At 44.7% G+C, this 19,066-nt stretch overlaps 1 long non-coding RNA gene across 1 annotated transcript; it reads left to right on the top strand.

The window, feature by feature from the left end:
* The first annotated feature begins 13,585 nt into the window (after positions 1 to 13,585).
* Positions 13,586 to 17,734, top strand: LOC144158831 (uncharacterized). The gene is made up of 3 exons (XR_013320184.1): positions 13,586 to 13,682; positions 15,434 to 15,467; positions 17,329 to 17,734. It is a non-coding gene; the product is annotated as an uncharacterized LOC144158831 (long non-coding RNA).
* The last annotated feature ends 1,332 nt before the right edge of the window (positions 17,735 to 19,066 follow it).

Genomic DNA, 19,066 nt, shown 5'->3' with positions numbered 1-19,066 from the left:
TGGCGAAATGTGGGCGACGCCTTTTATGATGGATCGCTACTTTGTGGTATATATATATATATATATATATATATATATATATATATATATATATGTATACATATTGAGAGGACAAGGTTCACCGTAGAGGCCGATGTTCGGGGCGACCGTTTAATCGGAGGCTCGAGCAAGGAACGGCGTGAGTACACACACCATGATGATGAGTATTGTACAGAGCATACTAAGAGCACGTTTGCTAATGATGATGATAATGTACAGATGAAGAGGAAGCACTGTTCGCCGTCCGAAGATCCCACACCAAGACCGACTGTGCCAACCGGTGCCGGTAGATTGACCAAGGATGCTCATAATATCTATATATATATATATATATATATATATATATATATATATATATATATATATATATATATATATATAGGGAGCAGTAAAACTGTGAAGATGGTAGTGATCGCAAGTAAACCTTCAACTTCGAACAAGGTAGACCACGATTGTTGCCAACGTTTCAGCAAAGAGACTTGCCTTCATCAGGGAGGACGAAGCCCTCACGAAGGCAAGTCTCTTCGCTGAAAAGTTGGCAACAATCGTGGTTTCTACCTAGTTCGAAGTTTATATATATATATATATATATATATATATATATATATATATATATATATATATATATATATATATGATAGAGAAGTCACATTGAGAAACATAATATTTATTATAAAGTGTGGACCACGGGCTGGTCTTTTTATCTTTGCAAAAGACCGGCCCCCGTTCGAAGCATTAGAACAAATATTGTTATGTTTTTCAATGTGACTTCTCTGTCATACAGTTAACCTTATAGCCAGAAAACTTTTCGGTTAACTACATATATATATATATATATATATATATATATATATACATATATATAGATGATTACGAGAACGGCTGTCGTAGGGTCGTAGGTTGCCGTAACAAATAGTAAAAAATGGGTATAGCTTCTAACAAAACTGTTTATTGGTCCTTGGTCGACGTTTCGGTCGGATGCCGAGCTTTATCAAGACAACATTTCGTATTTCTCTGCATATTTCTCTGCACGTAAAGGGAGAGAGAGAGAGAGGGAGAGGGGAGGATTTGGGGAGAAACGCAACAGCAAACACCCCTCTCGGCGAGTTGAGGTAAAGGTTAACAAAAAAGAGAAATGGAGAGGAAAACAAAAACAAAAAGAAAACAAAACCATACCTAAACATGCATAGGGGAGAAAAGAGTACACAAATATTTCAAAACGCTGTCCTCTATCATTCGTCAGCTTGTAGAAAGAGTGACAGGGACCGCTCGCTTCAGAAGGGCGCCGCCCTGCTGAAGAAAGGAAAGCGCAAAGCAGTAACAGAAAGGATCTCACACAATCACTGGGGGCACAGCATTCCAATGGTCACTGACATTACGGAAATAGTTTACAGGAAGCGGTCGCAGCCGCACACATGTTTCAGTGACGTCAACCCTACAGAGAAATAGGAAGGCTCGTTTTGAGTGTAGGTACAATCTCCGCACTGTGGCTCAAAACTTGCAAGGTTTCGCCGACCGGCAGGACGGGCGAGCGGCATTCATCATACTTGGGTCTATTCTTCCGCTCTGTCCGGGCATTCGAAGGGGTCGTCCCTGACCAAGAACCCAGGGGAAGCGCGCTTAACTAATCCTCTACCGGCACGCGGTAGTGGCTCGGGTCCTTTGGTGGAGTAAACGATGGCGGTCGCCTCGAGGCTGTTTGTAGTATATGCCGCCTGTGCGGTAACCCCGGAAAGAAAATAAATAAAATAAGAAATCCATAATTACTTGTTCAGACAACACAGAGACTTACAATTTAGATAGGGGATTATTCTGCAGCCAGATTTTCAACAGCATGTATAGACGATATAATGCCAGGGCTAACATTTATTCCTGCCTTTACTGTATTGAATTTGTGAATAATGTAAGATTCCCGTTGTTCGCGTTCTCTTGTAGTAGAAAATCCACTGTGTAAAAGTGTAACCTTGATAGAATCGAACGGGTGGTTTTCGGAGTTAATATGTCGGGATAAGGGTAGATCCAGGAGTGAACGAACATGTGCGCGATGGTTGTTGAAGCGCATGCGGAATGCCGTGTCCGTCTGGCCAATGTATTGAATGCCACAAACACCGCACTCCAGAAGGTACACGACATTAGAAGAGTCGCAGTCGAGTGTCGCGTGAATTAGATGTTTGAAATTGGAGTTGGTGCTTTATGCCACCATGGTTGTCTGCATGTGTTTACATACGCTGCACCGTGCCTTTCCGCATGGTTGACACCCACCTTTGGCTGTCCTCTCAGTTTTGGCGTGTACAAGGTAATATTTAATATCTTTGGGGCGCCTGTATACGACAAGAGGGGTGGGGAAGATTTTCGAAAGCCGTTCACTCTGTTGTAGCATGTTGAAATGCTTTTTCAAGATTTTGTTTATGTTCGGGTAATCGCCTACGAACGTCAGAACCAGGTTGCCTCTCCCTTTCTGGTTTAGTTCTTTTCATGGTACAGCAACTCTTGGCGATCAAGGTTGGCCGTTTTGCAAATAGCGTCGTTGACTATGGGGGGTGGGTATTGTTGCTTCGCGAGTACATTGCGCAAGGGTTCTGCGTTTGCCTCGAAATCCTCGGTGCGCGAACAAATTCTCCTAAATCGGTGGGCCCGCGAGTATGGGACACTTGTTTTGCAGTGGCGCGGATGACAACTGTCAAAGTTCAGATACTACTACTTATCGGTAGGTTTTTTGTACACGGTAGTGATCAATTCTCCTTTGCCTGTATTTATATGCACGTCAAGGAAATTGATTTCCGTGGTTGAATAGGTATAAGTGAATGCGATGCTTGAATAGGCCATGGTGAAACACTCGATGAAGTCGATTAACTCCTCCCCCGCACCGGTCCAAATAAAGAATACGTCGTCCAGAAAGCGTTTGTAAAAAAATGGCCTAATTTCCCGGGTTGATAGAAATTTTGTTTCGAGATCGTTCATGAATATATTAGCGTAGTTGGGTGCCATTCGAGTACCCATCGCAGTGCCGTTTATTTGTAGGTAATACTGATTGCGGAGTTCAAAGCTATTTAACTTCAGCACTAGCTTGGTCAAAGTTTCAATAACTTGTGGTCTTGGAGAATCGTGATCCCGATGTATGTTATAGGACTCAACCTGGGCTTCAATCCTATCTCGCTGAGGTATATTTCTGTACAGAGAAGTTACATCTAGAGTTACAAGGAAGGCGCCATCAGGGATTTTTATGTTGTCGATTTCACATAGGAAGTGGTTAGTATCAGGAAGATACGCCGAATGGGTGGCGGGTATTTTCTTAATCAGGGAGTCTATGTAGCTTGATATTGGTTCGGTGAGAGTGCCTCTTCCCGAAATTATTGGTCTACCCGGGTTCCCATTTTTATGAACTTTAGGCAGCATGTAAAACCTTCCTGGCGTTGCGTGTGGTGCTGTAAGTGCTTTTCAGAGGCGTGGCTCTATTTCCCCAGTTTTTGCAGGATTATTTAGTGTTTTTGTTATTATGTCCTCATGTTCAACAGTTGTATCGGCGTCAAGTTTTTGGTAGAAAAATTTGTAATTTAACTGACGATGGCCTTTTTTAATGTAGTCTGGTTTACTAAGTATTACAATCCCTCTCCTTTTCTCGGCCGGTTTTATGACAATGTCTGTTCGATCACTCAGTGCCTTAAGTGCTTCGCGCTCCTCTCTAGAAAGATTCTGGGCCCCTGGTTCGCGAGCGTTATAAGCCCGCAAGACGTCTCTTTTAACGGCCTCAATGTACGAGTCAAAGTGTTTTTCCCACTCATATTTCTGTGTCCACTGCCGCCCTACATTGAGGGAGGTAGGGGCAGTGCGCTCTTTCGCTGGCTTATCATATCGCAGCCTGGTGCCCGAATTGACGATGTCGGGGGACGGCTGGACTTAGTGCCACGAGGGGTGTCTCTCCTCATCCTCCACGTCGGCACTAACGACATCGCGAGGACGCGCGCTGAGACAGCAATTCAAAGGTACCGTACCCTTCTTCAACACATCAAGGCCGAAAGACCAGACATTGGAACCATTTTTGTGTCATTGGTGCTTCCCCGGGGCCCTAACGAGAGACTACGCCAGCCCAACTGGAGAAGAGTAGAGATCATCAACCAGGAGGCGCACATATTGAACTGCCGGCTCGTAGACATGTGCAGTGAAATGCCCGGCGTATTTTACCTCGATCACGCTATGCAGCACTTCTCCGCTCGGATGGTGTTGGCGGCGGATGGGTTGCACCCGCACTTTACCGGAGTTTCACTACTCTCCTGGAACCTGTACAACCTGCTGCTGCGAACCCGGAAATTCCAAATCGGAGATTGGAGAGACCACGCCCTCCCCTGTACCACCACGAAACTACCACCGACGAGCCCGAACGTCCCCTGCATGAACAGCCTTCAAATGGACGATACGGCCTACCCCACGTGCCCCAGTGCAACTAGCCATCTGCAGCCAGTGACACCATCGTTCGCCCAGGTGGTCACCTTGAACAGTCTCTCCGCTAGCAGTACAGAACCGGCGCACAGCCCGTTCGCTCGTCCAAACGCCCACCGAAGGCTTACGGCTGGGAGTGCGCGTGCAACTGTGGCCCCGCAAAGGGGCGAAGCAGGGCCTGCGGACTCGACGCAGAAACCGAGGCGATCACCTTGCACCATTCCTTCTGAGGGTACCAACAAAAAAGCCCAAACGCCTTGTAAAGCACCGCAACCATCCACATCAATCGCCGGATCAAGCAGCGCACCTGAACATCCCCAAAGCCCGGACCCAGGGCTCTCAGCCACAAGCGCACCTCCGTCGGAAGGCCTCCAAACGATAGAGCCCAAGCCTGTAAACTCTGAACTCAACCAACGGACTTCAACGAGCCCACAACCATCTGACCGAAATCGGAGGGGCAAAAACACTTGGACTCGTACATTGAGGTCGTTCAAAGAGACGTCATGCGGGCTTATAACGCTCGCAAACAAGGGGCCCAGAATCTTTCTAGAGAGGAGCGCGAAGTATTTAAGGCACTGAGTGATCGAACAGACATTGTCATAAAACCGGCCGATAAAGGGGGAGGGATTGTAATACTTAGTAAACCAGACTACATTCATAGAAGGCCACCATCAGTTAAATAACGAATTTTTCTACCAAAAACTTGACGCAGATCCAACTGTTGAACATTAGGAAATAATAGCAACAACACTAAATAGTCTTGTAAAAATTGGAGAAATAGAGCCACGCCTCCGTAAAGCACTTACAGCAGCACACGCAACGCCAGGAAGGTTTTACATGCTGCCTAAAGTTCATAAAAATGGGAACCCGGGTAGACCAATAATTTCGGGAAGAGGCACTCTCACCGAACCAATATCAAGCTACATAGACTCCCTGATTAAGAAAATACCCGCCACCCATTCGGCGTATCTTCCTGATACTAACCACTTCCTACGGGAAATCGACAACATAAACATCCCTGATGGCGCCTTCCTTGTAACTCTAGATGTAACTTCTCTGTACAGAAATATACCTATCCGAGATAGGATTGAAGCCCAGGTTGAGTCCTTTAACATACATCGGGATCACGATTCTCCAAGACCACAAGTTATTGAAACTTTGACCTAGCTAGTGCTGAAGTTAAATAGCTTTGAATTCCGCAATCAGTATTACCTACAAATAAACGGCACTGCGATGGGCACTCGAATGGCACCCAACTACGCTAATATATTCATGAACGATCTCGAAAGAAAACTTCTATCAACCCGGGAAAGTAGGCCATTTTTTTACAAACGCTTTCTGGACGATGTGTTCCTTATTTGGACCAGTACGGAGGAGGAGTTAATCGACTTCATCGAGTGTTTCACCATGGCCTATTCAAGCATCGCATTCACTTATACCTATTCAACCACGGAAATCAATTTTCGTGACGTGCATATAAATACAGACAAAGGAGAATTGATCACTCGCGTGTACCAAAAACCTACCGATCAGCATCAGTATCTGCACTTCGACAGTTGTCATCCGTGCCACTGCAAAACGAGTATCCCATACTCGCAGTCCCACCGATTTAGGAGAATTCGTTCCCACACCGAGGACTTCGAAGCAAAAGCAGAAAACTTGCGCAATGTACTCGCGAAGCAACAATACCCACACCCCATCCCAAGCAGCATAGGCCGATAGCCAATCATTGGACGCCCCTTGGCTTCCCTTTGGCTTCCGATAGCTTGGCCAGACGCCGGCCTGTACGCAAAAGCCATTCGTGGACAACGAGCGCTATACGACCGGCCTTGAGGACACGCATTGGCCGGTGCGCAAAAAATCGCACTGGACAGCGCGCTCATTCAGACGTAATTTTTGATCATAAAATTTTATGAAGAATAGTAGCCTATATGTGACGCAGGTATTCATGAGTGCCTTTACACACATCTTGGCATTTTCTTGTTAGTTGAATGACCACTCAAGTTCACTCAAAATATTACTGAAGTTTGCGTGCTTTTGAATTTGTTTTCATGCGCAGCGCACAACAAAAAAGTAGTTCCAAATCATTTTCAAGCTTGTGTCAAGTATCACATTTAAATAAAAAGTATTGGCAGTTGTAAATGCTCACGGCCTTACCTGTTGTTGCATACCGCTGCATGAAGCCTCACTGTAGAGCACTCGTGTGCGTTATTTTGCGTGTATAAATGCGCACCCGGCGCGCAAGCAGCGCTACTCGAGGGCAGCACTGCGGTCATTGCCCGCGGCGATTCCCCAACGTGACGGATTACGACGGTTAAAGCGCGGTCGGTGGACAGGCCACAACGCAGCAAAAAGTAGTTACCTAAAGAGCCGGAGCACCGTGCCACGAAACAAAGCGTACTTAAACTAAAGTGAAGCTTATTCAAAACAGCGTGAGAGAGAGTGTTAAACGTTCTGTAAGAATTGGTCATTTGTGTGTCTTAACGCAACGGTGTCCGTCGAACTACTTGAGCGTTGTGCTTCCCCGCTTTCTTTTTCTCGGCGGTGGGGCCGTGGATGGCCGCGACGCCGCGGCACTCGTCCGACGTTTTCGTCTCTTTTGTAGTATTGAAACCGCCGTAGTACTCCTGTACGTGTCTGTGAGGTGCGTTTTGGTGTCGGTGGCTGTGTGAAGTATACCTTACTGGTGTAATAACATCGTTTGCCTGCTACAGGCGCCGCTGAAAACGTAAGTCACCATTTCATTTTTCCTTTCGCGGTGCGGGAGTGCTCGCGCTCGTCCCCGCCAAAACTTCAGCTGTCGTTTATAACTGGCGCTCGCGAGTGCTGCTTAGTGTTGTTGGTTCTTGCGAAGAAAAAAGTGGTCACATACATGTGCTTCCAATTGTGTGACGCCAGTTCTAGCTATCCTTTTTCCGGCTTTCTGTTTTCCGAACAAGCAGCCGTGCTCCCGCTGCAGGTTCACGACGTTCAGCATGCGTTGAAGCAAGACTCGTGTGCAGTATAAGAGTTGCGGATGTATTAAGCTGGCCTAATTAAACTCTAGCTATTAATGAAGTTTCGTTTCATTATTTTCTTGAGCAACGTAAGGGTATTGTCGAGCGACGAAGTAATTACACTACCGCTGGGCTTCTCCGTCGGTTCCGTTCGCCTCTTGCGCGTCTGACGGGGCAGAAGTGAGCGAAGGCCCAAAATTTCACGGAACCGCTGGCGTGTTTCTTTGTCTATTGGACTTTTTATATTACCTTGCGCGACTGCAATACGAGTGAAGCCCATTTTCGGTGAAATTCCGGGCTGTTTTCTCAAGAACGAGCCAAGTAACTGCTACCGTAAAACGCAGTATTGAAAATGAATAGTGCAGTACGTTTTATATTTCATAGCGAGTGTTAACAAGCTAGAACTTTAGGCTGAATATTTTCACACGGACATGTTGTATAGGTGCTGTATTTAGTAAGCAGCGTGAATTTAGCATTATGGTGAACTATGTTTTTTACTTATTACAGGCGCTACGACGCACAGGTGTTTCCCGTGGACAAGTGACGGATGCAGCACTGACAAGCTTTCCAAGTTGGGCTATTCTACAATAGTGCTGTTCAACAACATATTGTGATCTTGGCAGGTCGGCGAATTACCGAAAATAAGGGTCCTGTTTTCATTTACCTGAATACTTCTGTTTTGTAAGCATCTCAAGCAGTTACACGAATGATAATCGGTTCACGCTGCATGAGCAGCGCTTTTTAAAAATTTTTCTCGACTGTTGTGTTTGTGTTTGCTTTCATGTTTGTGTTCGTATTCTTGCCACTGTTAAGCCAGGTTTCTCGTATATTTGATGTGCATAATAAAAAACCTACACGGAGAGACCCGGTGTGTTGTGTTGCTCAGTTGTTTTTGGCAAGTCACGTATGTATAATTGCTTCGCAAAGTTGATGCAGTTGGCTTATTGTGCCTCGCGGTCCCATTTCTGTTTTATACATGCTATTGTACAGGAAATTATTTAACGAGTGCGCAATAAATAAATAATGCGCCCTCGTTTAATAATTTCCTGTATACTGGCATGTATAAAGCAGAAATCGGGCCGCGAGGAAACTCATAAAATAAGCATTGGTCATAAGGACTGGCCACAAAGCCAAAAATGTGCATGAAAATAGCGTGGGGTCCACCCATTGGCATTATCATAGCAAGATACTTTGCCAAGCGTTGTCCAATATTGGCCTTCCAGGGCTTGGCCAATTGTTGGCTTGTCACCTTTCCCAAACATCAGCCAATATTGGCGGCCGAGGTATTGCCAAGCTCGGACACATTGGCCACTGATGATTTGCCATGCTTGGGCTTGGCAATTTCTGCTGCTTGGGATAGTCAACGACGCTATTTGCAAAGCGGCCAACCTTGATCGCCAAGAGTTGCTGCACCATGAAAAAGAACTAAACCAGAAAGGGAGAGGCAACCTGGTTCTGACGTTCGGAGGCAATTCCCCGAACATAAGCAAAATCTTGAAAAAGCATTTCAACATGCTACAACAGATTGAACGGCTTTCGAAAATCTTCCCCACCCCGCCTCGTGTCGTATACAGGCGCCCCAAAAATATTAAAGATTACCTTGTACACGCCAAAACTGAGAGGACACCCAAAGGTGGGTGTTAACCATGCGGAAAGGCACGGTGCCGCGTATGTAAACACAAGCAGACAACCACGGTGGCAGAAAGCACCAACTCCAATTTCAAACATCTAATTCACGCGACACTCGACTGCGACTCTTCTAATGTCGTGTACCTTCTGGAGTGCGGTGTTTGTGGCATTTAATACATTGGCCAGACGGACACGGCATTCCGCATGCGCTTCAACAACCATCGCGCACATGTTCGTTCACTCCCGGATCTACCCTTATGCCGACATATTAACTCCGAAAACCACCCGTTTGATTCTATCAAGGTTACACTTTTACAGAATGGATTTTCTACTACAACAAAACGCAAACAACGTGAATCTTACATTATTCACAAATTCAATACCGTAAAGGCAGGAATAAATGTTAGGCCCGACATTATGTCGTCTATACATGCTGTTGAAAATCTGGCTGCAGAATAATCCCCTATCTAAATTGTAAATCTCTGTGTTGTCTAAACAAGTAATTATGCTCTTCTTATTTTATTTATTTCCTTTCCGGGGTTTCCGCACAGACGGCATATACTACAAACAGCCTCGAGGCGACCGCCATCGTTTACTCCACCAAAGGACCCGAGCCACTACCACGTGCCGGTAGAGGATTAGTTAAGCGCCTATCCTCCGGTTCATAGTCAGGGACGACCCCTTCGACTGCCCGGACAGAGCGGAAGAATATGAATGCCGCTCGCCCGTCCTGCCGGTCGGCGGAACGTTGCATCATATTTTGATCCACAGTAACAGATCGTACTTACACTCTTAACGAGCCTTCCTATTTGTTTGTAGGGTTGACGTCACTGAAACATGTCTGCGGCTGCAACCGCTTTCTGTAAACTATTTCCGTAATGTCCGTGACCGTTGGAATGCTGTGCCTGCAGTGATTGTGTGAGATCCTTTCTGTTACTGCTTTGCGCTTTCCTCTCTTGAGCAGGGCGGCGCCCTTCTGAAGCGAGCAGTCCCTGTCACTCTTTCTACAAGCTGACGAATGATAGAGGACAGCGTTTTGAAATATTTGTGTACTCTTTTCTCCCCTATGCATGTTTAGGTATGGTTTTGTTTTCTTTTTGTTTTTTTTTCCTCTCCATTTCCCTTTTTTGTTAACCTTTACCTCAACTGACGCAGAGGGTGTGTTTGTTGTAGCTTTTCTCCCCAAATCCCCCTCTCCCTCTCTCTCTCCCTCTCTTGTTCGGTGTCGTTGGACGACGAGCTTATAGATACGTGCAGAGAAATACGAAATGTTTTCTTCATAAAGGTCGGCATCCGATCAAAACGTCGAACAGTTTTGTTAGAAGCTATACCCATTTCTTACTATATATACGTATATATGTATATATATATATATATATATATATATATATATATATATATATATATATATATATATAAATATATATATATATATATATATATATATATATATATATATATATATATATATATATATATATATATATATATATATATATATAGCGAATCAGAAAATGGGAAATGAGGGGCTCCGTGGAATAAGACAGAAAATAAGGGTTGGCAGTGAAGAAAACCTCGGAAAGCAAAGGGGAGGTTGTGGTGGGTCATAGAAAGAGATGAAGAATTTTTTGAGTCGAAAAGAAAGTGGTGAAAAAATGCCCGGGTATTTTTTCACCACTTTCTTTTCGACTCAAAAAATGCTTCATCTCTGTCTATGACCCACAACAACCTCCTCTTTGCTTTCGGAGGTTTTCTTCACTGCCAACCCTTATTTTCTGTCCTGTATAAATATATATATATATATATGTATATATATATAAATATATATATATATATATATATATATATATATATATATATATATATATATATCAAGGTTGCAGTCGTCATTGCCAGTGCTATTCGGCTTTTTTCGAAATATATAATAGGGCCGAATGACGTGTGCTGGTCACGTTTCTTTGATTCATTGATAAATAAGCGAAAATATAAGTCGAGAAAAAATCCGCCGTTTTCCGGGAGCGGGACTCGAACCCACATCTCCGCATAACCGGTGCGGTGCGTTCACCATTACGCTATCCCCACAGCGGCTTCTCTCTCGACTTTAAAGCGGGGGTTTTATATTTACAAGAGCTCTGAGGCCGGTCAACTAGCGCCGGCCTATATATATATATATATATATAAATATATATATATATATATATATATATATATATATATATATATACATATATATATATATATATGTATATATATATATATATATATATATATATATATATAATATATATATATATATATATATATATATAGATAGATAGATAGATATATATATATATAACTGGCATGCTGGCGATGGGGCCGAAGGCGTGGTGAACACAAAGTAAGAAACCTCGGTAACAGCAACAGCGGAGGGTTTATTTCGACGTTTCGACTTCGAGACAAGTAGACTTGTCTCGAAGTCGAAACGTCGAAATAAACCCTCCGCTGTTGCTGTTACCGAGGTTTCCTACTTTGTATATATATATATATATATATATATATATATATATATATATGTATACATACATATCATTCAGGCCGTGGCAGTGGATGCCCCAGGAATGAGCGTGGCGAGCCCCAGCGGGAGCTCGTTCATTTCCCTCTAGGATAACGTGTGCGTGGAGATCAGCTTGCATGTCTGTTGTCAAGATCTTGTGAAGAGGTGATGAAATGTCATTGATAGAGAAGCTTTCTAATGCTCCCTCGCTGTCAGAGCGGATATTAATGGGGTCAGTTCGACGCTGGTTCGATTTCAGTTTGGTTTTCTTGGCTTGTACTAGGTAAGGCACTTAAAGGATTATGACTATATGACACCTGAGTATCCCAAGGCTCCGACTACTTTGCTTAATTCGTGTTCTTTGAGCACTTGGTGGTGACGGGTCACGCGCGGAGTATTTCCTGGATTTCATTCGTTCCTGCAAAGATGGATTTGACCCATTCTGTGTTTTTAGCATCTATGAACTCCAGGACCTTGATGTGGCTACTCAGAGGGATGGGGAAACTGTTTTCGGTCAGAGTCTTGAGGTTACAATATTGATTGGGTTTCTTTGGTTCCGTTGGCAAATACTACTATATATTCCGGTTTCTCTTTGGAGCACCCGTCCGTCGGCAAGTGTGACGCAGAAACAGCGCTTCTCAGAGTTCTACGTTTGCGGCTTAACTCACACACACACACCCAGCTGAGATTTACAAGCGCTGGCGGATTTTTCGAAGGATTAAGGGTAGATTACAGTAACAATAATTAGTGCTAGCTCCATAGAGTATCCGTGACCAACTGTAAACTTGCTGCACAGTCATCAGTGGGTAAACATTTCAAAACCACTCTTCACAATTTGGAACCTATAATGGGCATCACAAGAGAATACAGAGACAAATTGTTCAAATAAACGCGACAGATACGAGAAATGGTTATGTGAAACTAATAGCATAGTATTAATTTCGGGCATCTAGTGGATCCTTGTTGCAGAGGTATAAGCTGAATACATCAAATTAAAAATATATATACGTAACCTATAGTTATGCTGAAATAATCTCATTTTGGCGCGACTGTTTTAGCACCCACTCCTCGAAAGCGACCTTATCTAATTTTTATTTAGGGTTTAAGGCGCGGAATTATAGGGAAGTAAAGTATACCACCGAAGTATGGGACAGCAAATGGCGCTGAATTAACCTTGTTCGCCAGGGGTTCCTTAACGTGCGCCGAAATCTGGACACACAGGCCCGGTTTAGTTTTTCAGCTGTAGCTGAAAAGCGGCCGCCGCGGCCCGGATTGAACCTGCCTCCTTGAGCTCGGAGCACCAGGCATTCATCCACCGCGACGGGTGCAGTGTCTTATTTTAGCCGTCATACTAAAATTCGGGTCGCGGGTTCGATTCCCGGCCGCGGCGGCCGCTTTTCTGATGGGGGCGAAAAGCAAAAACGCCCGTGTGTACGAGATTTCGGCGCACGTTAAAGATCCCCAGGTGGTCAAAAATAATCCGGAGCCCTCCACTACGGCGCGCCTCATCGCCTGCGTTGCGTCGGCGCGTTAAACCCTACAATCAATCAATCTAAAATTCGGGCATATTGTGCACATGCATCGTTAAGGGAACTCACAGGTATTCACAATGTCAAAACAAAAAGCAATGATAACCAATAATGCGGGCGAACTAGGACGTACCTGCTCCATGCCCATATTGCTGAGACTACGTTTTCTTTAGCAGCAGAATTAAGCAGAGCAACACGCGAAAAAGAACAATAAAAAACTCAATGACCATTGTTAACACTATGATAATATAGGAAGAAAAATAGTGTAAAATTTCAGTCTTCGAGTAGGACCCAGAATGGCGTAGTTAAAGAATGACGAAGCTTCGCACTAGTGCGGCGAAGACTGGGTTTACAACGATGCTGCCGGCGCCGACTAGCTCATTCTGGGTACGGCTAAATTGATGCTTGGTTATTTTTGCAGACTCGGCCAAGTTTTCTACGTGTTTTTGCTACAAGATTTAGTCATCTTATCTGCCCGACGTCGTCGTTATCTCCCTAAACAGCAATAAACACCCGGTCAGTAAAGTATTTACACTGTGTTTGATTTCGTTTCGAAATTACTCATTTGTTTCGTTGTCGTCATCCTATGGCACAACGTGACAGGGCAAATCTTCGTCCACCCCGGTAAACCTCGACCTCTTCTTCACCTGTCCTGCGTCAAATCTGTACATGGTCAAGGAGTACCTCGTTTTACTTAAGCTCTACTTTGTCTACAGACGTATCGCACGAGTCGATCGCGAACACCCTCATCTTCTTCAATCTAGCTCTCATGCCGATCAGAATCAAGACTCGCTGACGTTTCGCCGCGGCTTCACGGGCGCAATATTCGGGGTTAGACCCATGTCGTCGCGCCCGTGCACGGGTAGGGGCGCAACGGCTTTCGCGCCTCGCTTACTCTTCGAGAGTGACACTCTACATCTCTCTCTCTTCTTCGGGGACCCGGCTGTTCTGTCACCGCGGCGGCGGAGCGGAGGTGCTTTAATAGCCACATGGTGACGTCACGGCTGAGCTCCGCATCTGCGCATGTGCAGCCTCGGCGCGCACAGTGGCTTCATCTCTCGACGAGGTTTTTCTGCGCACGTTCGCCGGACTAACCACCAGCATAAACAGCATGGCTGTTAAAATTTTCCAGCCCTTCCACTCTGTTAAAAAGTACGGCTAGCAAAAATTGAGCGATGATATGCGTTCACCGGGGCATGGTCCGAGGAGTGAACGAAAGAAAACACGTTTGCTTGTCGTTTGTGATTGAGAATACTTAGTTTATTAGCGGAACTAAAGTAATAAGTACTCGAGTTTTATTCTAGTGCAACAAAACAAGGAGTTCGTTTTCCTTTCGTAGAAGCCATTGTATTGACAGCACACGGGAATTCCAAAATATGTACCTCTCACTGCGAACTGCTTAGTTAGGAAACGTAGGTAAAAATCGGGGTGATGTTACAGGTCTTCTTAGCGGCCTGTGGTCGTATAACTTGGCTCGAGATGATGTCCATAAAACAAGATTCCCAGCCATTTTCTGTTAACCTTCATTCTTACGTAGATGGCATAGCATTGCAGATGTGACGTAGAACGTTTAAAACCACTGGGAATTACTTATGACAAGTAAATGAAGCTTGGCGTAATGACCGAATGGTTTTAGCGGCCAATTTCAGTGTGGTTGTTTCTAATGTATGCAAATTAGAGTGACAGCTCCAGAGTTTTTGTAAGGAACTGCAGAGGACAATTATTTCCTGTTGACGCGAAGCGTAGACGTACGGTCATCGAATATAGTTGGAAAGTATCTGTGTACAGGTCCGCTCTAAAGTTGTCACAGAAAGACTAAAAACGGCACTGAAACACTACAAAAGCCTGGCGTGTAAAGTTTAACGCGCGAGGGGATTGCAAGAAATTATAACTGCGCGGCGCTGTGTCGAGGCTCCGTGAAATAAATAGATTTAAATAAATCTATTTATAAGTATTTCTATTTATAAATTTCTATTTATAAATATATCTATGTATAAATATTTCTATTTATAAATAAATAGAAATAAATAAAAAGGAGACCCCCCGGTCTCCTAGAGCGCCGCTTTTCAATCCACATTCGTGAGGTGGATGCCTTCAATTCCTTCGTCTACTTTGTCGACTTCGCTGTTTTCTCGTAGTTTGCTGTGGACCACAAGTCCATCTAACAAATGTTTGTCACCACAAGAATGTTGTGTTGTTCTTGACAATGCAATATCTCGAGATCATATCTATAGTCGCACAGAACACAATACTTCATTTTGTTTCAGGGAACCCCGGAGCGAATGATCCGTGGTGGAAAAGGTAAGAAATAAGCACACATATTTTAACACTGTACCAGCAAACCTACGAACAAGCAATGTTCTGCAAAAACAACGCTCTTTACAGTAAGAAGAGGCGATTGTTGGGCACTCGGCATCAACATACAAGACACGAAAGTAGTTAGGCTTGACGCATATACAAGAAAAAATTGGGGGCGGGGCGACTAACACTATTGCTGTAAACTCTAACAGCGTCAAAGGTTACACTTAATAAGGCAATGTATGTGCTTGTAGACTTTGAGATACAAAGGCTTTTCAAAATCGTTTGACTCATCCAACGAAAAGCACAATAGAGCATGCACTTAGGTTATATTGCTGCCTACACCAGTTGACGAGAGAACCCCCACGGCAATGGTCACTTTGATTTGATGTATGCAAGTGAGAGGTTACTGTAAAATTAGTTTTTTGGTTTGATGTATGCAAGTGAGAGGTTACTGTATAATTAGTTTGAAATTCTGTTACAAAAATGGGTATACCTTGTCATTCTGACCTGTTCTTTTATGTCTTTTTACCCGCTCAATGATTAAAAACTGCAGTTTTTTGTAAACATTTTTTTCAACATTTAGTAATAATGCCTCAGAGCGTATGTAGGCCTCTATTTTTATAACTGCATCTTTCCGCTGCAATCAATACGGTAAAGTTGAAAATAACCGCTCTTTTAATACCACTATCATTGAAACAAAACGAGGAAAATAATTTTTAGGCACGCACCAAGGAATAAACAATGCTCTGCGAGACATTCGCATGTACCGCGCCCATAGGTTCTTGAGCCATCCACTTTATCATTCGCGTATAACAGCCCGGAACAATTTACGGGTCATGACTCAAAGAAAGCCGAATGTTAGGACCCACCTTTCTCTAAACCCTCCGCTTATAAAATGGTTCCGAAATAATGTGGGTCCAAATTAAGGTGCTCTTTCTTTATTATCATCGTCGTTAATGTTTTGCCACTTTTTGTGCTTCTGCGGGTGAGTACTTGCTACTTTTTATTATCGATTGTGGGACTTAACGCGCCGAAGCTGTAGCTTGGTTATGAGGCGCGTAGTAGTGTGGGGTACTGCTACTCTCTCCGTACCTATGTTAGCATCCGAAGCAAAGAAAACATTTATCAAAGACGTACTTCGGTACCATGTTGGGCTTGTTGGTGGTCAGATACAAAGGAAGGAACAGCGCACATTCTAACGAAGGACGGACAGAGTCACACACCCCAAGCGCTGCTCGGTTCTGATCCGCTTCTGGACCGTTCGGTTCCAGTTTTTGGTTCGATTCTGATCCGCTTCGACACCCTGAAATATAGAAGCCTAGAATATATATGCTACAGCAAATAAAAATACGGGGTGAACACAATGTTTTCACCCAAAAACACAAAACGCCCTCACGCCCGTGTTAGACTTGCCTCGGCTTCCCAAAAAGTCCCATAGTAATGAAAGGTTCGAGACTGCAGTAGATGGCCTACGAGAAGGGGAGTGCCCGAAAATTCACTCACTTGCCTTGAGCAAAACTTCCGCTTGTCTATCTTTGGAAGAGCGAAATGGGAGTCGCAGAGCGTGAGAGGTGTGTGAAGGAGAGAAAGGAGGCTTTAACATAGCGGGGGCGCCAGAAGATTATTATTTGTGGACGACCCTTGCAGCGAAGTGAGCAGATAAGCGGCCATTTTTTTATCTACACATCTCGACCAGCTCTAGAAAACTTGGCATCAGCTGGTGAAGGTGAAGGGAACATGTCTTAAACAGCTCCAGTTATTTCGGCCAGCGAAACCTACACATGAGCGTTTGTTTCTCATTTCACGGTTGACGTGCGTTGTACAAGAGAGGGTCCATCACATGTTCTACTTTTCCCTTTAGGATGTTGGATTTTCTCAACGAGGCGGCACCTGTCACCAAAAATCTCGGAGCCGCATCAGCACATCTGGCAACCGCAGTGAATACTGGGATAGAGACGCACGGACTGCGAACGAACCCAAGAGCAAGATTTCATTGAGTGGCGAAACAACAGGTGGCGTGGATAGTTTGATATTGAAGTGGTTGCTTGTGTTTTTTCGTTTCCGAAAAGAAACCGGCCACTAATTACCAATTCGTAGCTTTTGTATGTGCGACCGAACCATAACGCTAGCAAAGGGTCGATGTTTCTACTTCTCCACGTCCAAGGTTTCGTTATTTTATATGTATGATTATCTCATGTAAATAAAGTCTACAGCAATTGAACGTTGACATTTGGGCAGTTCTTGTTAATTCTGTTGTGTTATTGTTTAGAAGAATCAGTAGGAAATTTTTGTTCGTCAATGGAATAAAAATGTATTGCAAATACTGGGGTACTTGCGTGTACACACGTGATTTCGACGCTAAAGCACTATGGAAGTTAAAATTGTTTAATCATTCTTAAGACACTTGCACCAGTTGCTATCTCCAAGAAACAATCCCCTCAGTGGGTATAGAGAGAATGTTGGCAAAAGCGGTGGCGCGAGGACTAACCAACAACGCCGCAGCGGCAGAAGCTGACCCGTCGCGGTGCTGGAGGGAGACGAATGACAGCATGACCACCTACAACGAGATCGTGAAGTGGGACAGACTGAGTAGACGAAAGGTGCCACCACCCCACCCGGGTCAGACCCGAGAGGGAGCAGTGACACACTGGCAGCTGTAGCCGGGGTCGCTCCTCATCCCGGTGCTGATATGGAACGTGTGTCCGAGCCGGTACGGAAGTGACTTGTGCCGAGTGAGCCAGAAGGAGAGAGCGACCGTGGCTCACATCATCTGGGACTGTGTCAAAAACCCGCGCGAAGCGTCGACAGAGACTATGATCCCGCCGGATCGCGAAGCCTCAGCGGGAAGCTACGACCAGAAGCAGGTCTCGGTAGCTGCGTCCAGCATATCTCGGCGGCCCTCGAAAGGCAACGAACGGGCGAAACTAATGGAGGTGGCCGCCCCATCAAAGGGGCAGGCGAAGCCGCCGAAGGGGGTACCGAAGCTGGAGCCGAAGTAGAGGGACAAGAAGTTGAGAAGACGTCACGGCCGCGTCGCAGAAAGACCCCCCGCGCGAGGGGTATCTAACCAAGCTGCAGGCACTTTATTAAGTTGTCTTTCTCTCTCTTTTACATTGTCACTGGGACTTGAAAAATTTACTATTTAAACATTTACTCGAACCTGCAGAGACTTTTGACCGCTCGACAAAAAATGTTTTAAAGTAGTGTGGCGGCTGAAGTCTAAGCTCATAGAAATCCGGAAGCACTGTGGCAGTAGGAATGTGTTACCTGCCGTAACCCTCCAACGGCAGCTGCCATCTCTACGTGTCAATCAGACTGTGTGGTTATGTGGAGATTTTGGGTGAGTCAGGATCGTGCGTGAAGCATTAAGAGTAGTGATTTAATGGCAATTCAGTGCATTTAACTGCAGTTTGTAAATTTGATAAGGTGTCGGTCAAGTCCACCGAAAGAACGGGGTGACCATGGTGTGAAGAAGCCCCGCCAAACTGTATGAACAAGGATTGGTTAAGGTGGTGGAATTTCAATTATGGAGGCAGTTAGACGGCTACACCTTGCGGCGTCAACCCAAGGATCGTCCCCGGCGCTGCAGGCCGAGATAC

Source organism: Haemaphysalis longicornis, unplaced genomic scaffold (assembly GCF_048455015.1).
Source record: "Haemaphysalis longicornis isolate Haplotype H1 unplaced genomic scaffold, Haemaphysalis longicornis Haplotype H1 scaffold_10, whole genome shotgun sequence".
Classification (NCBI taxonomy): domain Eukaryota; kingdom Metazoa; phylum Arthropoda; class Arachnida; order Ixodida; family Ixodidae; genus Haemaphysalis; species Haemaphysalis longicornis.
The sequence above is the reverse complement of the archived record's forward strand: the minus strand, read 5'-3'. Positions and strand labels throughout refer to the sequence as shown.